This window comes from Pongo pygmaeus, chromosome 8, assembly GCF_028885625.2.
Source record: "Pongo pygmaeus isolate AG05252 chromosome 8, NHGRI_mPonPyg2-v2.0_pri, whole genome shotgun sequence".
Taxonomy (NCBI): Eukaryota; Metazoa; Chordata; class Mammalia; order Primates; family Hominidae; genus Pongo; species Pongo pygmaeus.
In genome coordinates, this window is record NC_072381.2 from 94,683,421 (window position 1) to 94,700,136 (window position 16,716).

Below are 16,716 nucleotides of genomic sequence, written 5' to 3' on the forward strand. Positions count from 1 at the left end.
AAGTTAATAGCTGTTGCCAGGTGTTCCTCGTGACTAAATTTACCAAAGAGCCGGCTGGCATTGAGGGTGGAGTCTGTGTCAATAAAACACAATTAGCTACACACCCATGTGGAATGGGGATTTGACCTAAACCTCCATGGGATCACACCGAAAACCTAACAGTCACTATTCAAGTTCCACAAGGGAGAACTAAGATATGGGGAAATGTCTGGATTTTTTTAAGGTAAGAAACCATGATATTTCTTAACAAATAATTTTATGTCAAAAAATGCCACAACGGCTGTCTGAATTGCCAAATCCACAAGGTAACCACCCAAGTTTGTCCTCTCATTGTGCACTTCAACCAGCATGTAGAAGGGGCCCCAGTGATTTGTGCATGATGCAGGGTTTTCAAAGAAAGGATAAGCATCCTTGGCTGGCTTCCAAGCCCTGTCCTCTGACCCCATCATGCTACCCCCCACCCCTACACGTATATACCCATGCATCAACTCTTTTGGCAGTTATGTACAACTGTACATGGGGGAGTTATAAAATTAAAATATGAAATGCAAACTTCATTAACCAAAATGTGCATTTGGTTAACGTGAATACAGAGAAAGGCACTTAGCCCAGCATAGCTATTCCCCAGAATTTGATCTTTGACCCATCTCACCCCTCTCTAGAAACACTCTCCCGGGGAGACATATAACTTGAACTGAGTCCCTATACTGATAACTCCCAAGCTATAGTTCTTGCCCTAAATATCTAACTGCTTACTTGGTTATCTCCCCCCACAGGCATCAAAGTTATAAAGTTAATAAGACCAAAGATTTCCCAGGCTTTTCAACACAGATCCACAGTAGTAGCGTGAAACAATTAGGAGCTGCCAGAATATAAAACAAATTTGGCAAGAAACAGGAAGCAGAAACTTAGAAACATGTGGCCCAATCACTTACAGACTTGTTTTGGCCAAGAAATCCTTTGTTCAAATAAAATCTTACTTGGAAACCAAATATGTGAAATCAAGAACAGGACACCTGCTCAGATAGCACAAGGGGCCACCAGAAAGGAGCCCAAAGCTGGAAGCTGGACATCGGTCTGCCACCCATTGCCCTCATGCCCTGTAACACAGCTCCAGAGATGCTCCCTGATACTCCCAGGAATCTGCAAAATACAGTTTAAAAGCTACTGGCCAAAATCCATTAAGATTTTTATTCGTGGATAAAAATTTATTTATTTTTATTACAAAATCAACAGTTAAAGCGTAATTTGGGGAAGCCAACTGGTAACAGTGGGTGAGAATCTCCATGAACATTAAAACCAAATAAGAACAAATTTAAAAAATAAGGCGCTGAGTAGGGCGTGGTGGCTCATGCCTGTAATCCCAGCACTTTGGGAGGCCGAGGTGGGCAGATCACTTGAGGTCAGAAGTTTGAGACCAGCCTGACCAACATGGTGAAACTCCATCTCTACTAAAAATACAAAAATTGGGAGGAGCCAAGATGGCCGAATAGGAACAGCTCCGGTCTACAGCTCCCAGCGTGAGCGACGCAGAAGACGGGTGATTTCTGCATTTCCATCTGAGGTACCGGGTTCATCTCACTAGGGAGTGCCAGACAGTGGGCGCAGGTCAGTGGGTGCATGCACCGTGCGCGAGCCGAAGAAGGGCGAGGCATTGCCTCACTCGGGAAGCGCAAGCGGTCAGGGAGTTCCCTTTCCTAGTCAAAGAAAGGGGTGACAGACGGCACCTGGAAAATCGGGTCACTCCAGCCCGAAAACTGCGCTTTTCCGATGGGCTTAAAAAACGGTGCACCAGGAGATTGTATCCCGCACCTGGCTCAGAGGGTCCTACGCCCACGGAGTCTCGCTGATTGCTAGCACAGCAGTCTGAGATCAAACCGCAAGGAGGCAGCGAGGCTGGGGGAGGAGCGCCCGCCATTGCCCAGGCTTGCTTAGGTAAACAAAGCAGCTGGGAAGCTCGAACTGGGTGGAGCCCACCACAGCTCAAGAAGACCTGCCTGCCTCTGTAGGCTCCACCTCTGGGAGCAGGGCACAGACAAACAAAAAGACAGCAGTAACCTCTGCAGACTTAAATGTCCCTGTCTGACAGCTTTGAAGAGAGCAGTGGTTCTCCCAGCACGCAGCTGGAGATCTGAGAATGGGCTGACTGCCTCCTCAAGTGGGTCCCTGACCCCTGACCCCCGAGCAGCCTAACTGGGAGGCACCCCCCAGCAGGGGCAGACTGACACCTCACACGGCGGGCCAGGTACTTGAACAGACCTGCAGCTGAGGGTCCTGTCTGTTAGAAGGAAAACTAACAAACAGAAAGGACATCCACACCAAAAACCCATCTGTACATCACTATCATCAAAGACCAAAAGTAGATAAAACCACAAAGATGGGGAAAAAACAGAGCAGAAAAACTGGAAACTCTAAAAAGCAGAGTACCTCTCCTCCTCCAAAGGAACGCAGTTCCTCACCAGCAATGGATCAAAGCTGGATGGAGAATGACTTTGACGAGCTGAGAGAAGAAGGCTTCAGACGATCAAATTACTCTGAGCTACGGGAGGATATTCAAACCAAAGGCAAAGAAGTTGAAAACTTTGAAAAAAAATTTAGAAGAATGTATAACTAGAATAACCAATACAGAGAAGTGCTTAAATGAGCTGATGGAGCTGAAAACCAAGGCTCAAGAACTACGTGAAGAATGCAGAAGCCTCAGGAGCCGATGCGATCAACTGGAAGAAAGGGTATCAGCGATGGAAGATGAAATGAATGAAATGAAGCGAAAAGGGAAGTTTAGAGAAAAAAGAATAAAAAGAAACAAGCAAAGCCTCCAAGAAATATGGGACTATGTGAAAAGACCAAATCTACGTCTGATTGGTGTACCTGAAAGTGACGGGAAGAATGGAACCAAGTTGGAAAACACTCTGCAGGATATTATCCAGGAGAACTTCCCCAATCTAGCAAGGCAGGCCAACATTCAGATTCAGGAAATACAGACAACGCCACAAAGATAATCCTCAAGAAGAGCAACTCCAAGACACATAATTGTCAGATTCACCAAAGTTGAAATGAAGGAAAAAATGTCAAGGGCAGCCAGACAGAAAGGTCAGGTTACCCTCAAAGGGAAGCCCATCAGACTAACAGCAGATCTCTCAGCAGAAACTCTACAAGCCAGAAGAGAGTGGGGGCCAATATTCAACATTCTTAAAGGAAAGAATTTTCAACCCAGAATTTCATATCCAGCCAAACTAAGCTTCATAAGTGAAGGAGAAATAAAATACTTTACAGACAAGCAAATGCTGAGAGATTTTGTCACCACCAGGGCTGCCCTAAAAGAGCTCCTGAAGGAAGCACTAAACATGGAAAGGCACAACCGGTGCCAGCCGCTGCAAAATCATGCCAAAATGTAAAGACCATCAAGACTAGGAAGAGACTGCATCAACTAACGAGCAAAATAACCAGCTAACATCATAATGACAGGATCAAATTCATACATAACAATATTACCTTTAAATGTAAATGGACTAAATGCTCCAATTAAAAGACACAGACTGGCAAATTGGATAAGGAGTCAAGACCCATCAGTGTGCTGTATTCAGGAAACCCATCTCATGTGCAGAGACACACATAGGCTCAAAATAAAAGGATGGAGGAAGATCTACCAAGCAAATGGAAAACAAAAAAAGGCAGGGGTTGCAATCCTAGTCTCTGATAAAACAGACTTTAAACCAACAAAGATCAAAAGAGACAAAGAAGGCCATTACATAATGGTAAAGGGATCAATTCAACAAGAAGAGCTAACTATCCTAAATATATATGAACCCAATACAGGAGCACCCAGATTCATAAAGCAAGTCCTGAGTGACCTACAAAGAGACTTAGACTCCCACACATTAATAATGGGAGACTTTAACACCCCACTGTCAACATTAGACAGATCAACGAGACAGAAAGTCAACAAGGATACCCAGGAATTGAACTCAGCTCTGCACCAAGCGGACCTAATAGAAATCTACAGAACTCTCCACCCAAAATCAACAGAATATACATTTTTTTCAGCACCACACCACACCTATTCCAAAATTGACCACATACTTGGAAGTAAAGCTCTCCTCAGTAAATGTAAAAGAAAAGAAATTATAACAAACTATCTCTCAGATCACAGTGCAATCAAGCTAGAACTCAGGATTAAGAATCTCACTCAAAACCGCTCAACTACATGGAAACTGAATAACCTGCTCCTGAATGACTACTGGGTACATAACGAAATGCAGGCAGAAATAAAGATGTTCTTTGAAACCAACGAGAACCAAGACACAACATACCAGAATCTCTGGGACGCATTCAAAGCAGTGTGTAGAGGGAAATTTATAGCACTAAATGCCCACAAGAGAAAGCAGGAAAGATCCAAAACTGACACCCTAACATCACAATTAAAAGAACTAGAAAAGCAAGAGCAAACACATTCAAAAGCTAGCAGAAGGTAAGAAATAACTAAAATCAGAGCAGAACTGAAGGAAATAGAGACACAAAAAAACCCTTCAAAAAATGAATGAATCCAAGAGCTGGTTTTTTGAAAGGATCAACAAAATTGATAGACCACTAGCAAGACTAATAAAGAAAAAAAGAGAGAAGAATCAAATAGAGGCAATAAAAAATGATAAAGGGGATATCACCACCGATCCCACAGAAATACAAACTACCATCTGAGAATACTACAAACACCTCTACGCAAATAAACTAGAAAATCAAGAAGAAATGGATAAATTCCTGAACACATACACCCTCCCAAGACTAAACCAGGAAGAAGTTGAATCTCTGAATAGACCAATAACAGGATCTGAAATTGTGGCAATAATCAATAGCTTACCAACCAAAAAAAGTCCAGGACCAGATGGATTCACAGCCGAATTCTATCAGAGGTACAAGGAGGAACTGGTACCATTCCTTCTGAAACTATTCCAATCAATAGAAAAAGAGGGAATCCTCCCTAACTCATTTTATGAGGCCAGCATCATCCTGATACCAAAGCCGGGCAGAGACACAACCAAAAAAGAGAATTTTAGACCAATATCCTTGATGAACATTGATGCAAAAATCCTCAATAAAATACTGGCAAACAGAATCCAGCAGCACATCAAAAAGCTTATCCACCATGATCAAGTGGGCTTCATCCCTGGGATGCAAGGCTGGTTCAATATACGCAAATCAATAAATGTAATCCAGCATATAAACAGAACCAAAGACAAAAACCACATGATTATCTCAATAGATGCAGAAAAGGCCTTTGACAAAATTCAACAGCCCTTCATGCTAAAAACTCTCAATAAATTAGGTATTGATGGGACGTATCTCAAAATAATAAGAGCTATCTATGCCAAACCCACAGCCAATATCATACTGAATGGGCAAAAACTGGAAGCATTCCCTCTGAAAACTGGCACAAGACAGGGATGCCCTCTCTCACCACTCCTGTTCAACACAGTGTTGGAAGTTCTGGCCAGGGCAATTAGGCAAGAGAAGGAAATCAAGGGTATTTAATTAGGAAAAGAGGAAGTCAGATTGTCCCTATTTGCAGATGACATGATTGTATATCTAGAAAACCCCATTGTCTCAGCCCAAAATCTCCTTAAGCTGATAAGCAACTTCAGCAAAGTCTCAGGATACAAAATCAATGTACAAAAATCACAAGCATTCTTATACACCAACAATAGACAAACAGAGAGCCAAATCATGAGTGAACTCCCATTCACAATTGCTTCAAAGAGAATAAAATACCTAGGAATCCAACTTACAAGGGATGTGAAGGACCTCTTCAAGGAGAACTACGAACCACTGCTCAAGGAAATAAAAGAGGATACAAAGAAATGGAAGAACATTCCATGCTCATGGGTAGGAAGAATCAATATCGTGAAAATGGCCATACTGCCCAAGGTAATTTACAGATTCAATGCCATCCCCATCAAGCTACCAATGACTTTCTTCACAGAATTGGAAAAAACTACTTCAAAGTTCATATGGAACCAAAAAAGAGCCCGCATCGCCAAGTCAATCCTAAGCCAAAAGAACAAAGCTGGAGGCATCACACTACCTGACTTCAAACTATACTACAAGGCTACAGTAACCAAAACAGCAAGGTACTGGTACCAAAACAGAGATATAGATCAATGGAACAGAACAGAGCCCTCAGAAATAACGCCGCATATCTACAACTATCTGATCTTTGACAAACCTGAGAAAAACAAGAAATGGGGAAAGGATTCCCTATTTAATAAATGGTGCTGGGAAAACTGGCTAGCCATATGTAGAAAGCTGAAACTGGATCCCGTCCTTATACCTTATACAAAAATCAATTCAAGATGGATTAAAGACTTAAACGTTAGACCTAAAACCATAAAAACCCTAGAAGAAAACCTAGGCATTACCATTCAGGACATAGGCATGGGCAAGGACTTCATGTCTAAAACACCAAAAGCAATGGCAACAAAAGCCAAAATTGACAAATGGGATCTAATTAAACTAAAGAGCTTCTGCACAGCAAAAGAAACTACCATCAGAGTGAACAGGCAACCTACAAAATGGGAGAAAATTTTTGCAACCTACTCATCTGACAAAGGGCTAATATCCAGAATCTACAAAGAACTCAAACAAATTTACAAGAAAAAAACAAACAACCCCATCAAAAAGTGGGCAAAGGACATGAACAGACACTTCTCAAAAGAAGACATTTATGCAGCCAAAAAACACATGAAAAAATGCTCATCATCACCGGCCATCAGAGAAATGCAAATCAAAACCACAATGAGATACCATCTCACACCAGTTAGAATGGCAACCATTAAAAAGTCAGGAAACAACAGGTGCTGGAGAGGATGTGGAGAAACAGGAACACTTTTACACTGTTGGTGGGACTGTAAACTAGTTCAACCCTTGTGGAAGTCAGTGTGGCGATTCCTCAGGGATCTAGAACTAGAAATTCCATTTGACCCAGCCATCCCATTACTAGGTATATACCCAAAGGACTATAAATCATGCTGCTATAAAGACACATGCACACGTATGTTTATTGCGGCATTATTCACAATAGCAAAGACTTGGAACCAACCCAAATGTCCAACAATGATAGACTGGATTAAGAAAATGTGGCACATATACACCATGGAATACTATGCAGCCATAAAAAATGATGAGTTCATGTCCTTTGTAGGGACATGGATGAAATTGGAAATCATCATTCTCAGTAAACTATCGCAAGAACAAAAAACCAAACACCGCATATTCTCACTCATAGGTGGGAACTGAACAATGAGAACACATGGACACAGGAAGGGGAACATCACACTCTGGGGACTGTTGTGGGGTGGGGGGAGGGGGGAGGGATAGCATTGGGAGATATATCTAATGCTAGATGACGAGTTAGTGGGTGCAGTGCACCAGCATGGCACATGTATACATATGTAACTAACCTGCCCATTGCACACATGTACCCTAAAACCTAAAGTATAATAATAATAAATAAATAAATAAATAAAAAAGAACAAAAAAATAATAAAAATAAAAATAAAATAAAAATACAAAAATTAGCCGGGTGTGGTGGCAGGTGCCTGTAATCCCAGCTACTCAGGAGGCTGAGGCAGGAGAATCGCTTGAACCCAGGAGGCAGAGGTTGCAGTGAGCCAAGATCGTGCCACTGGACTGCAGTCTGGGTGAAAGAGTGAGACTCCACCTCAAAAAAATAATAATAAAACTAAAAAAATAAGGGGCTGGCATGGTAGCTTACATCTATAATCTCAGCACTTTGGGAGGCTGAGGAGAGAGGATTGCTTGAGCTCAGGAGTTTAAGTCCAGCCTGGAAAAACATAGTAAGACTCCATTTCCATTTCTACCAAAAAAAAAAAAAATTAATTATCTGGGCATGGTGGTGCCCACCTGTAGTTCCAGCTACTTTGGAGGCTGAAGCAGGAGGACTGCCTGAGCCTAGTAGTTCAAGGCTGCAATGAGCCATCATCACACCACTGCACTCCAGCCTGGGTGACAGTGAGACCCCATCTCTTTAAAAAAAAAAAGAGAGAGAGAAAAGATAAAAAGAAAAAAGGTGAATTCTAAGTAGAAGTAGTCCACTAGATAAATCTTCAGAATCTATATCAGTCACCTCACCACATTTTCTCAAAAACAATAAATCCTAATGACAAGGAAAACTCTAAAATTAATCATACTTTGTTGAAGTCACATAGGGCAAGGTTTAAACTCCTATCTTTCTTACATAAGAGTCCTATATAATATCTTTCTTATATAAAAGTCTGGCCAGGCATGGTGGCTCATGCCTGTAGTCCTAGCAACTTGGGAGGTTGAGATGGGAGGATTGCTTGAGCCTGGGAGGTCGAGGCTGCAGTGGGCCCTGATAAGGCCACTGCACTCCAGCCTGGGTGACAAAGTGAGACCCTGTCCCAAGAAAACCCTTTTTATTTAATTTGATACAATTGAATAAAAAGAGAAAGTTTTCAGAGAAAGTTTGAGTATTAAGGTTGACAACTCAATCAACTTAAAGAAACACATAATAAAGGACACATCTGTGAGTATTTTAGAGGAAACAGATTATCGTTGTAGAGTAAAAGGCCAAATTATTGTCCTAAACAAAAATACCCATATGGTACCACAATCATCAAAAACTTGAAAATAGTTGGTTAATTAATTCATTGGTTGACAGTAATTATACCAATTGGGTTGATTTGGTTGTTTTGACATCTTATAAACATAAGCCTAGTGAATTCCACAGAGAAGAAAAAAAATTACTGAACATTCATTCAACCATTGGGAAAAGCTGTCCATATAATGAACGGGCCCTCTATAGAGAAAATGCACACACAAAAAATTTCCATTATATGTTAAAAGATACCACAACATGAAATTTTATGTTTCAATAAAATTTTTTTCTAAAGAAGCATAAAATTATTATTATATATCTCCATAATTTCTCAACCCTGGCTGTACATGAGATTCACCAGAGAGATTTAAAAACTATCAATACCCTAGCCCTGTATCTCAGACCTACGGAATCAGAGTTTTTCAGAGTAGGACATTGGTACCAGTTTTTTTCCTTCCTCAGGTGATTCTAATGTGTAGGTGGGGTTGAGAACCATTGATACAGAGTCTTCAATCAACTGATTTATGGATACTAGGTTGTCAGGTGTCAACCTGAACAGACCATTTTTTTTTTATATCATTTATGCCTGTGAGTTTGGGCTACCCCTATTCATAACTATCTAATAATGATGGTTAAGGCTGGTTTTTGATAGTTGTCTGGTTGAACTATCACTGCCTGAAGAAGCAGCACTCTGTTCTCCCTTACGAGATTTAACTTTGTCGTGAGTTTTTATTTTTTTGGTGGTTCCTTCACGGGCTATGAATGTGGTTGCTTTGAAGTTACAGGTTCAGAGAGCTGAAATTGCTGTTTCAAGAAATACATCTGGTTTCAGTAGATAAATATGAACTCACTCCCATGGAAAGTATTCCATCAAGCAAAGTAGAATTACAAAAATAATACCAGTTGATCCCAAAATAAGTAATTATGGCCCTAATTTATAATATGTCAAATAAACCACAAAATGATTAATTGCGCTTAGGAATATTTTGAAAAAAACATAATCTACAAATGATTTGGGTGATAATTTTTAAGTATTGGTATAGTTAACACTTTACGTAGCTACTGTTTACATATATGAACCACTGAGCCAGAAGATGGTGTTGGGGGAAACAGTTGCTGATTTTTATGGTGATTCGGAAGTTTGGAAACTGAGTCCCAATTTCCTTTACAGTCTTTTTTTTTTTTTTTTTTTTTGAGACAGAGTCTCGCTCTGTTGCCCAGGCTGGAGTGCAGTGGCACGATCTTGGCCCACTGCAACCTACGCCTCCCAGGTTCAAGCCATCCTCCTGCCTCAGCCTCCCTAGTAGCTGGGATTACAGGCATGTGCCACCACGCCCAGCTAATTTTTGTATTTTTAGTAGAGACGGGGTTTCGCCATGTTAGCCACGATAGTCTCGAACTCCTGACCTCAGGTGATCCACCCGCCTCGGCCTCCCAAAGTGCTGGAATTACAGGCATGAGCCACCGCACCCGGCCTCCTTTACAGTCTTAAGTGACTAATGCTATATCTATAAGAGGCTCGTAAACATGGAATTTCTCTCTAGATACAGAAATGAGTTATTTTCAAAATATACAGGGTACCCTCAGAAATGGAAACATTAGAAGCTCTCAGCAGTAAAGTAATCAGAAGTCAGGAAAAGCAGAGTCAAAAAGTTGATACAACATATTTTGAACATTTTGTTTCAATTCCTTTCATAAACAAAAAATTCATTCACTAATCTTTGGATATTGGGTCATGATTGGAGTTCTATGTTATTTTTCTTGGTTAATCCACATCCAGATTTCCTGCTTCTATTTCTTAAAGAGGATCAGGACCTTATTGGAGCTTGTGAAAAAACCTGAATGCAAAATCATTCTAGAAATTTTTATTGTACTCTTCAAATCTCTTATCACTATGCCACACCTAAGTACTCATCCCTCTTCCTTTTGTAATTTGCTTGTTCATGTTGCTTTTTAAAAAGCTTTATAGTCTTTTTATAAATTGAGATAAAATTCACATAAACTTCACTATTTTAATACTTTTAAAGTGTACAATTTGGTGGGTTTTTTTTCTTTTTTTTCTGAGACGGAGTCTCGCTCTGTTGCCCAGGCTGGAGTGCAGTGGCGGGATCTTGGCTCACTGCAAGCTCCGCCTCCCGGGTTCATGCCATTCTCCTGCCTCAGACTCCCGAGTAGCTGGGACTACAGGCGCCCACCACCACGCCTGGCTAATTTTTTGTACTTTAGTAGAGACGGGGTTTCACCGTTTTAGCCAGGATGGTCTCCATCCCCTGACCTCGTGATTCGCCCGCCTCGGCCTCCCAAAGTGCTGGGATTACAGGTGTGAGCCACGGCGCCCAGCTGGTGGTTTTTATATATTTACAATGTTGTGCAACCACCACCCCATTATCTAATTCCAGAACATAGCCGTCACCCCAAAAAGAAACCTTGCATCCATCATCAGTCACTCTCTATTTCCCCTACCCCACTTGCCTGGCAATCACTAATCCACTTTTTGTTGATATGCATTTGCCTATTATGGACATTTCATATAAATCATACAACATGTGGTCATTGTATCTGGCTTCTTTCACTTAGCATAATGTTTTCAAGGTTCATCCATGTTGCAACATGTGTTGATATATTTTTTTTAACATTACTTACTTTTATGGGCCCATATAGCGATCAACTTAGTTTTCACAGAAATACCATTCTTTGTTTAGCATTCACATTACATCAGTTTAGGCAATATTTCATTAAATCACAAAATTACAATAGCATCCTAGCACTTTAGGAGGCCAAGGCAGGTGGATCACCTGAGGTCAGGAGTTCGAGACCAGCCTGGCCAACATGGCGATACCCTGTCTCTACTAAAAAAAAAAAAAAAAAGTACAAAAATTAGCCAGGCATGGTGGTGGATGCCTGTAATCCCAGCTACTCAGGAGGCTGGGGTGGGAAAATTACTTGAACCAGGGAGGCGGATGTTGCAGTGAGTCGAAATAGCACCACTGCACTCCAGCCTGGGTGACAGAGCAAGGCTCTGTCTCAAAGAAAAAACAAAAATACAATAGCAAAGTACAACTGGCATAAACTGGACTGTAACCAAACACTACTGTAAGCATGCACCTGACATAGTAACAGCCAAGTTTACAAATTTATTAAGATGATAGCTATTTCCCACAGCAGTCTCTGTGTCTGAGCAACCACCACGATGTGGTTCAGAGGAGAAGGAGAGCACTGGTTAATCCAATGAGTTGTTTCAGCGTTAGGCAGTATTTCATTAAGCAGAACAGAGTCAGATGCATGTGGGGCAGAGAGGTGATAAGTGTCTATTATACGACCCAACACAGCCTCAACTGGTTCCCAAGAGGAAGTTTTCTACGTGTCTTCAAAAAGAGGCAAGGATGTGCTCCCATAAAGACAGGTATATCCTCTGCCTCTATAAAAGCTTTACCATGCTTTACCATCTTTCAAGAAGCAACTCCAATGTGCCCTCCTCTACAAAGTCTTCCCTAACTCTCAAATCTTCACAGTGCCTGCCTGCTCTCTCTTCTTCCTTTTAATCCCCAAAGTACTTATGCATCTCTTATGGTAGTTTGAATTGGTATGATAGCTAGCCATACAATGTCCTCTCTTCCATACCAGGATGTAAGCTGCATCAGAGGCATATTCTGTGTCTTTATACGTCCTGCTGTCATCAGCACCAGAAAAGAGATGCTCAAAACACAATCTTCACACAAATCCTTACACAAATCATTTAATAAGGAGTAGAAGTTCAATAAATATTCATTAAATTAATAAATGAATGAGCACAGGAATTAAATAATTAAGCAATTTCATGCAACATCTTACCTGGCTACAGCAATTAACCCTCCTTGTCAGTGTGCGGTAAATGAAGGAAAGATATGTATCTGATGGGGCACAGTGGTGGGTGAATAAAGAAAAAAAAATCAGCTATTCCAGGTGCCTAGCATGCATCAGAAATTGTGACTCTTCTCCAAATGTTCAACAGACACCACCTTCAAACAGGACATTGTTAGATAATGACACTTTCTGATGTCCTTTGATGTAGAGCACATTAAAAGTATTATCAGATGGAAAATCTTTCTGTTCAAAATCCCCCAACCTCTTCAACTGTGTATTTAGTTTTCATCAATTAAATTATTATATCATTTCAATGGGTGACTTTTTATGTACACTGGAAAGGTACTCATAAGAAAATAGCTTCCAAATTGGCTATTTTTAAAAGCAAAGCAACTGGTTAGGTGAGGAATGCATAAACAACCCCAAAAGCGGCACTGAATACTTTTCTTTGGCTGTATACGACTGAAAAACTGCCAAGTTCATTTTGATAAGCCTTTGTTAAAAACAATAAACATGCCTGAGCTTGCAAACCATGCTGTTTTGAAGAAAAAGCAATTGAGAGAATTAGAAAATGCTTAAAACTGGAATGTCTGATAGTCTATGAATGTGGAGGAAAGTGGGGGACAAAATGTAAAGTGAGACAAAATCACAACAGAACACCATCTTCATAAATAAATAAAAAGCGATATCTTATAAACTAATTTAATTAGTCTCCAATACTAACATGGTACCACTAACACTCTTAAGAAAACAAATCATCCCGTGCTTCAAGTTTAGTCACCACGGTGATCTCCCTGCAATAAAGGAAATGTAATTTCATTGACTCCAAATGAACATATATTAAATAACCAAATGTGGAAACTGCAATTCACTTACAGTAAAATGTCAGCTCAAAAAATTAAGAGTAACTTCACCTGAATTTGTTTTTTTGTTGTTGTTGTTGTCTTCCCCCCCCCCCCCATGATTATAAGATTCTCAGAATTGTAGGACTGGAAGGAAGATAGTTTGGATCACTTATGTTTATTTTCCTGCTTAGGTAAAACTGAAATTCTCTTGTACCTGCCTAAGAAATCCTGGAAAAATTCTAGTGAATAAATTGCAACTTGAGCTCTATAGGATCAAAGTTCTTTGTTTTGTTCATTGACACATCCCAAATGCCCAGAACAGCACTAGGCATACAGCAGGCACTCAATAAATATCTGCTAATTGAACTAAATTGAAAAATATGCAGTGCAATGCAATGTTAAATAAGTCAGTTTGAAACTCCTTTCTTAGCTTTGTTTTGGTCATAGTATTAATCACAATAAACAAACAGTCCTCATATAAACCACTTCAACACTCTAATTCCTGTTTTTACTTCTGATCGATCATTACCATACAGGGTTCTGAGAATCAGAAAAGACTCCAAGGAAAGATGGGGGTAGACTTACTCCCATCTATTTGGACTAATTTTCTTCTTCTGGGCATTCACCTGAGAAGTATCTGCATATCCATAATATAAAAATAATTTAAAATATTACTTAAAATTAAAGGTTTGCATCTTTAAAAACTGTGCCACAAAAGCAATTTGATTAAATCAATCTCTCATCTATTTCAGAATCCCATCAGTTAAAAAAAAAAACACAAAAAATAAGAACAGGAAAATGATATGATTAGGTGATGCTAGTCATATTATTTTTGCTCAAAATGCCTAGAGGCAATATGCCTTGGAAAACTGAGTTAGGTGGGAATGAGAAGATATGGATTCTAGTGTTGATTCCATCACCAGTTAACAGTATGAATTCAGCCAATCCTTGCCAACCTGGATCTGAGCTTCCTGGGCTGTAAGGTGAAGGATTTGAATTTAGTAGATGGTCTCCAAAGCCTTTCAGTTTCAAAGTTTCTCTAAACCCTGTAATTATAAGTGACTAAATCCAGTTCACCTAATTACTACCACTACTCTTTCACATCCTTCATTTCTTCAGCAAACATCCGGTCACCTTGGGGGCGCAGGGGGTGGGGGATGTCAAACAGCATTAGCCATAGTTTGGCACGACATTTATGGAGGGGGAGCGACAAACTATGCAAGGGCAGCTAGCTGATGATTTTAACTGTTAGTGAGCTTACACCTGTGCAGCGAATGTGTTTCTGAATTTGAAAGGCCGGAAGATTTTCCCCCTGGGCTAAGCTGGTGGCGCCGCGGGAGTGCCTAGCTCTGAGCAAAGAATCAGGTAGGATGAACTAATTAGAGGCTCTTCAAAAGGAGAGTGTTTAACCAGTTTCCTGGCAGGACTCACCTGACTAGACATTTTTTAAAATTATGGCCAGGCACGGTGGCGCACGCCTGTAATCCCATCACTTTGGGAGGCTAAAGCGGGCAGATCGCTTGAGCCCAGGAGCTCGAGAGCAAACCAGGCAATATGTCGAAACCCTGTATCTGCAAAAAAAAAATACAAAAAATAGCCGGGCGTGGTGGCGCGCACCTTTAGTCCCAGCTACTCCAGAGGCTGGGGAGGGAGAATCGTTGGAGCCGAGGAGGCGGAGGTTGCAATGAGCTGAGATCGCGCCACTGCACTCCAGCCTGGGCGACAGAGCGAGACCTTATAAAATAATAAATAAATAGCATAAGAGGTTTAGAATGCTGATGTGTGAAAACGGAAGACTAACCAAATAGCCCCAGGACTTACTGAAATTGTGCTTCAAAATTTTGTTACGAACGCTTTTCCGAGTCCACAATACAGGTATCACTGGTTTATTTGTGGACAAGAAGCAACTGAGAAATTGAGTTCAATCCACTGAAAGCCGGTGTGTTTTTAATATAGCACACACGGGAAATAAATATTATTGTCCGAGGTAGGGGACGGGGAGAGATTTTAAAAATGTACTATAAACATAAAATCCAGAAGAAAGATGGTCTCTATTCCACCGAGAAGTCTGCATTTGAAAACCACAAGAGATGGAGATCAAAGCCGCTCGTTCTCCAGCCACCTGCCCAAAAACTCGGCCGCAGCGCAGACCCAACCCAGACAGGGCAAGTGAGCACGTGTCTCCCTCCCAACCCAAGCTGCGCGCCGACGCACCCAAGTTAGGCTCCCAGGCTCCCGGCGCGGGATGGGCGCTAGGGCAGCGGAGAATGGAAGGTCCCCGTCCTCCTCCAGCTCCAAGGACAGCGCCAGCGCCCCGCCGTCCCGCCGCCCTTCCTTGAGGGATGCCCGTGTCACCTGAGCCACCGCTCCCTCTGCACAACCGAGTCAGGGAGAGGGAAGAGGGGGAGCCGAGGAAGCTTCTTGGCACGGGCGCTGGGGATCCGGGAGCGGGGACCGCCGGCGAGAATGAGCCCAGGACAGCCCAGCGCTCCAGCGCTCCAGCGCTCTGCAGCCCGCCCAGAGCGCGCAGACCACCCCCATGCCCCGCCCGCCCTCCTGCCACACCCGCCCGCAGCCCGGCACCGCCGCCTCCTCACCTCGCCGGGACCACTGCAGCCCTGGCGGTAGCGCGCGGACATGCCCCCGGGGCGCACCCGCCGAGCTGCGTCCCTGCGCAGTGGCCCCTTCCCGGGCCCCAGGCTGCGCGATCCGCGCTTCGGTGGGGCGGGGAGCGGACTGGGCGGAGGCGCCGGCGAGGCTGGGGCCGGGGGCCCAGCTGGCAGCGCCGGGGGAGGGAAGCGTAGCGCGGAAAATCCCAGTGCTCGGCCTTCGAAATGCACTGGCTCATTCAGCCCCGCCAGCTCCGCCGGGGACTCTGCCTGGCGGGCGAAGAGGATTTAGCGCGGGGATCCGCTCTAAGTACTGCGGCTTGGCTAGGGGCGAGGGGCGCAGCGGAGGAGGGACGTCTTGCGGTTATGTAATGCACCGGCTTTCTGTGTCCCCAGCCAAACCGCTCTAGGACTGCCGGACCCTCCCCGGGAAGAGCCCTGACCCCTGACCTCGGCAAGCCGAGGGGAGCTCGGTGTTCCCAAAAAGAACTTTTCCCCGCACGGTCAAAGAGCAAGATCTCGAGAAAAAATACAAGGCCTCCTTTAGGTGTGTCTGGCAGGGATCCGGACCCTGCTAGCCAATCCTTCCCATTTCACAGCACAGGAAACTGAAGCTCCAGAATGCTAGTGAAAAGCGTTATCTCTTGGAGTCAAAAGGACCTGGGTTCAACACATCTGAAAATCTCATAACCTTGGGCAATTTAACTCTCTGAGCCTCACTTTTCCCTGTAAAACAAAGGATAATAGCGCCCACTTCATGTTATTGCTGCGAGGATAAAATGAGTGAGGT

At 42.6% G+C, this 16,716-nt stretch overlaps 1 protein-coding gene across 1 annotated transcript in view; it reads right to left on the reverse strand.

Moving 5' to 3' along the window:
• Positions 1 to 16,235, reverse strand: part of SLC16A12 (solute carrier family 16 member 12) — a 123,886-nt gene extending 107,651 nt beyond the window's left edge. Inside the window, exon 1 of the mRNA XM_054503511.1 lies at positions 15,915 to 16,235. The gene's annotated coding sequence lies outside the window, so the exon portion shown is untranslated. The remainder of the gene's footprint in view (positions 1 to 15,914) is intronic.
• Positions 16,236 to 16,716: the final 481 nt, after the last annotated feature.